Source organism: Mus musculus, chromosome 13, assembly GCF_000001635.26.
Source record: "Mus musculus strain C57BL/6J chromosome 13, GRCm38.p6 C57BL/6J".
NCBI classification, from domain to species: domain Eukaryota; kingdom Metazoa; phylum Chordata; class Mammalia; order Rodentia; family Muridae; genus Mus; species Mus musculus.
Window position 1 is genome coordinate 13,920,943 of NC_000079.6, and position 6,000 is coordinate 13,926,942.

Consider the following 6,000-nt stretch of genomic DNA (forward strand, 5'->3'; position numbering starts at 1 on the left):
GGGTAGTCGACTACTGTAGAAAGTACAGAGAGAAGAGCTGTGTTCTTTGTACAGACAAATCTAGTTGTGGTTTTCATGGAATTCATTTTTGTGCCTGTTTTTGTATGAGAGCATTTGTAGCAGCCCCATTCCCGTATGCCTCAAAAGAAATATCCACCAGACTGTTGTGCTACCAAAGTGTAAACCAATGAGTTTAGAAGTTGAGAGTGATGTCAGAGACAAAAGCAATTGATTTGTTCTGCATTTTAGCAAGAGTCAGAGCAATTCTGCACTGCCACATTTTCATTAGAATTGCCATGTGTATTCACCCTCGTGAGTGGTCATCAATTCAAATGTAATTTGTAAGATATAAGAATAACCATAGTGAGTTTCTTCAGTTTTTCTTTGCTCTGTGTATTTACATCCTTTAACTTTAAATTTGTGCCTATTTGTCCATGAGGTTTCTTAGAGACAGACTACAATGGAATCTTTTGCTTTTAAACGACCAGCTAATGCATCTTTTAATAGCCCAGGCTATTCCCGCTTGCAGATTTTATAGAGACAGACTTCCCAGTTCTTGCAGTGTGTTGTTTTTATTAATGTTTTTTATTATTTGTTCAATCATTCAGCCACTTGAACAAATGGCTGGTTGGTTCAGCACACTTTCTTTTTTCTCAGTTATTTTTGTTCAACTGGTCGTGTCCTGAAAACCTTTTGTTGTATGCTGGTGCGGTTCAGACAGTCTTGGTTTGGCCTACCTGCTTCAGATTCCTTGATTTATTTCTGCCTCACTGCCTGTTGTCACAGGTGTGACAATGTGTCCTTGCTTTGGAACTCTCTTATCTTCTCAACTACTGCAAAAGTTGCTTTCTCTGTCAGAGCAATCTTGATTGACGATTCCTTATTTTCAGGTTTCTTTCCTGGTATTTCTCTTGAGTGGTCTGAGGCTATTCTGTTGGCTTTATTTTGTAAGAGTATTAAAAGTTTTGACTCAGAGCTTTTCTTATTTTGAATTTCATTATCTTGATTGTGATGTGTTATCCCTTTTCATAACTGCATGTCACCCCCAGTCCTTCCCACAGGCAGTGATCATTGTTGTAGTAGAATTAAAGATTAAGGAAATGACAGAAAGGAGGCAAAAGAAGAAAATAAAGAATCTAGGTTAAATAAAAGTGGCAAGAAAGCAGAAGATAGGATAAGAATTTTAAGAAGGGGGAAAGAAAATGTCAAAAGGTAAAATGAAAAGTATCATGTTGTCCAATACAGAGTTGTCAGCCCTGAAACCATATATATATACACAAACAACAAAACAGACTCACCATGTCATATTTATATACATTTGTGCATTCATATGTATGTGTATGTGTGTGTGTATAAGACAAATTAAATCACAGAAAAAGTGTCTATTATCTTAAGAGTGAAGGCATGGGAGAGGTTTGATGTAGGATAGCTGGGAGAGGCTGGAGAGGAAGTAGAAAAGGGGAGGTGAGGTAATTCTACTTCAGTTAAAATATTAAAAAGTAAAAACAAAAGTATGAGTAATTTAAATAAAGAAGAATAAAAAACAAACCTGCAAAACAAAACACATAGAAAAACAGGCACATAAAATCAATGTCCTGGATCAACTTCCTTGTTTATTCTATCCTAGTGCAAGGAGCAGGATGCTGGAGTCCTTTTGTTATGTATGGACTGTAGTCCCTTTGAGGCCAGAGCAGTCCAAGGGTCTGTTCACCAGTGCTTAGATCACTTTTGGCACTTCTGTTATTTCTCTTCCTTTTCAGCAGCCTTTTCTGGTCACTGTTGTTTTTGTACCCTTTGGGCTTTGGCAAGTTGTCACTTATTCTAGGTTTTTGAATAATTGAGACAGGTTTATTAGTAACAGATCTCAGGGACTTGATTGTCTGTGGTACACTTTCAGGGACCTGATTGTCTGTGATATACTTCAACCCATTCTAGAAATGTCTCCTTCACTTAGACCTTAGGCACTCTAAGGTCTACACACTGAAGAGTCCTTTCCCTCATAAGAAGTGTCCAGAGGGCTGATAAGTATTGTTGATATCTCAGAAGAGGATTACTTACATGGTAATAATGTTTACAATTGTAAAAATAATTTTGTGGTTTTTACCTTAGTCTTGTAAAAATTCTTAGTAAGTCTTCATTTTCACATAATTATTTTGCACTATGCCTTTTTCAAGACCTTCATCGATTTATTAAGTGAGGAAGTTGTAACTTTCCCAAAACCTATGCAAAATTTTACTTCATATCTGAATTTTCATAAATAAATTATTCCACATATAACTATATTTCATCGTTAATTTTTGAGCTTATATGTCTGAGCACACTTGGCTCAGTTGCTTCTGGTAGTATAAATCATTTCTTTCTGCATTCAGTGTACTAATAATTTAATGCCTGCTAGTGTTCCTTTGACTACTGAAAAGAGAATTATCTTGCTTTCTTAATATTTGGGGTTTTTAATTAATTAATTACTTTATTTACACTCCATATTTTATTCCCCCCCCTTCCACCCTCTGACTGTTCCACATCCCACACCTACTCCCCAGCCCCCGCCCCTGTCTCCACGTGGATGCCCACACCCCCCACCCCAGCTGACCTCTAAACTCCCTGGGGCCTCCAGTCTTTTGAGGGTTAGGTGCATCATCTCTGAATGAACACAGACCCAGAAGTTCTCTACTCTATGTGTGTTGGGTGCCTCATATCAGCTGGTATATGCTGCCTGTTTGGTGGTTCAGTGTTTGGGAGATTTTGGTGGTCCAGATTAATCGAGACTGCTGGTCCTCCTACAGGATCACCCTTCTCCTCATCTTTGTTCAGCCTTCCCTAATTCAACAGCAGGGGTCAGCTGCTTCTGTCCATTGGTTGAATGCAAATAACTGCATCTGACTCTTTCAGCTGCTTGTTGGGTCTTTGGAGGGCAGTCACGCTAGGTCTCTTTTTGTGAGCACTCAATAGCCTCAGTAATAGTGTCAGGCCTTGGGACCTCCCCTTGAGCTGGATCCCACTTTGGGCCTGTTGCTGGACCTTCTTTTCCTCAGGCTCCTCTCCATTTCCATCCCTGTAATTCTTTCAGACAGGAACAATTATGGGTCAGAGTTGTGACTGTGAAATTGCAACCCAATCCCTCACTTGATGCCCTGTCTTCCTGCTGGAGGTAGGCTCTATAAGTTCCCTCTCCCTACTGTCAGGCATTTCCCAGAAGACTACAAATGAAGCTTGGTATTGCTCAGAGTCATCGTGCTTGACTATGTAGAATATATATTTCTGCAACTGCATGCATATTAAAGCTTTCTCTAAAAAGGAAGTGAACTCATTTCTGTGTGGGTATACATATTCATGCATGTGTTATGGTGTGCATATATCATGGTGTGCATGTTGCATGGAAGGACAGCTTGTGGGAGTCGGTTCTCTTCTTCCCACCCTGTGGGTCCTGGGGATCAAATTTATGTTGCCAGTTTTGGTGGCAAGCACCTCCATCTGTGCTGCTAGATTTTGGCCTTAATTATGGTTTAAGTGTTAAACTGTTTTCCTGCCAACTTTATTCTTTATGAACAGTATTAATTCTTTCATGCAGGTTGATTTTTGTGCTGCAGCAATTAATATTAAGGTTTACAGTATTATTTTTTAAGGAAACACCATTTTATGCTATTACGTTTTAAAGAAAGTCATCTGATTCTTAGGACTACTTGGAAAAATATAGCTGCTTGGAGGGAAGAAAGCTGTAACATAGAAGTTATGTTATGTTAGGTTCACAAAGCCCATCATTTAGTTGGACCATTTGTGTGATATAATTACATTAGCAGTCACATAGTTTCTTAGCATGGATGAGGCCTTAGGCTTCATTCATGTAATACAATATCATTTAAAAATAATTGTTATCTGGGTGGTGCTGGGGCACACCTTTTGTCCTAGCACTCAGGAGGCAGAGGCAGTCAGATCTCTGTGCCTCCCAGGCCAGTCTGTCTACAGAGGTAGTTCTAGGAGAGCCAGGCTACAAATAGAGAAACCCTGTCTCAAAAAATTTTATTGCATTTGATATTGAAGAGAAATATTTCAATCCCAGTCCCTCTTACATATATTTAATATTAGTATCTGTGTCCTTGGTGAAATTAAGGATTTAATTATAGGATAATTATTGGATATACTGATTTTTAATTAATTTTTTATATGTATGGGTGTTTTGGGGGTGCCTTGTGCCCTTGGAGGCCAGGAGAGGTAGAAATAAGATTCCTTGGATCTGGAGTTGAGCCACTATGTAGGAGTGGAGAATCAAGATTGACTCTTCTAGAAGGGCAACAAGTACTTGTAACTGCTCAGCCACTGCTCAGTGACAGCTCCTGCTGTGGATACAGTATTGTTGTTTCTCACTTACATGTCATGTGGAGGTCAGGGGGCAGGCTGATGGAGTTGGTTATGCAGCTTCTACCATGAGGATCCTGAGGATCAAACTCAGGCTATTAGGCTTGGCATCGGATGTCTTTACTCATATTACCAGCCTAAGTTTTAAGATGTAGCTTTTGATTCTCTTTAGAACCAATCTCTAGCTCATGAGCAATCAGAGCAGAGGAAAAAGAATTCTCTTGCTTTCTTAAGATTTGAAATGAAATTCAGAATAAAACATGGAATCCATACAGAAACCCAGCACTAAGTTGCTCTAAGTGAATGTGGCAGGAACCACAGATATGCTAAGATGCTGGAGCTTTAAGCAGGAGTGAATGACTGAATAATAGGAGGGCTGACCCTGAAGAAAACCCTCCCTCCCTGTCTCCTGTATCAGGCTAAGACTGAGAGCCCATGCATGCCTTAACTTTGTAGTCACACATGTTGATCATCAGTGAGCCTCCTTGTTAGCTCTAGGAGAAGGGGCCTTCTAGACATTGCTCAGGGGAATATTTATAGTTACAAATACCTGACATAATCCCAGGGAATTGAAACCCAAAGTTGACTGTACATGAGGGGACTCTTCATAACCAGAACAGAGGGGTATTCAGAACGAGAGGCCATGGTAACAGTGATAATCCTTCAGTGGCTCCGTGCTGCTTTGTAAGGTATCTGTTCTATTTGCCTGGAGTTCTTTAGCAAATCTGCCTGTTGAGCCCCATACCTGTGAAAGGGTCTGTGTACAAAGTCATGGCCTCCTCTGTGGGAACCAGAGGGCATATCTGTGCCTATTATTCTGGTAATCAGAATAACTTACAGTATTTCTATAGAAAGAAGTCCTGGCCATTTGGGCTTCCTCTCAATTTTGTTTGCCTAACAGATTTGCCCCAGGGGACCCCTCAAGCCTTTGAGGGAATCAAAAGCTAGAGAGTACATTCTCTATTTTTTCCTATGGCCAAGCCTCCCCGAGTAAAGGTGTTTTCCAGCTGAGAGCCCTCTTATGGGGCCTCTGTGTCCTTTGAGGGAATTTGAATTCTTAACACACCATCCTATGATGTAAACTTTTTCTCAGCTGACTTCCTGGGAAGGAAATGGAGGTTGTATCCTCTGTGATCTGGTTCAGGCATCATCTGAGGTGCTCCGATATCCCAGTGAGAGAAAATGAAAGCCCCAAGAGGAGCTCCCTTAGACACAATTCTTTCTTCTGGCTGGCCTTCTCTGATGTCTGTAAGCCAGGCTTGGCATAGTTAATTGCAATAGGATTTCCGAGTTCTCGTCCTCTGAAGGGTCTGTGTACCAGGCCAAGGACTCTTAGTCACAGTGCACATTTGTATATAACATTTTCTGAGTGATTGTAAGGGAATGTTGTCACAGCGATTGTCTGAAGAAGCTGACCTGAAAATGGAGAGTTTTACTGCTTACACAATGCAATCACAAAAACTTCTGTATGGAAGTGAAGAACAGAAGGTACAGAAATGACCACCATTTGTTGCCAACTTCTCAGATACATGAAGGTCCCCCAAGGCCTTCAAAGTGGACAGCTTCTAAAAGGTACATAGTGACACCACAGGTTATCCCCTAGAGCTCCCAGAAAAGCTTTCAGTAGACTTTTCATCCTTAGTCCTA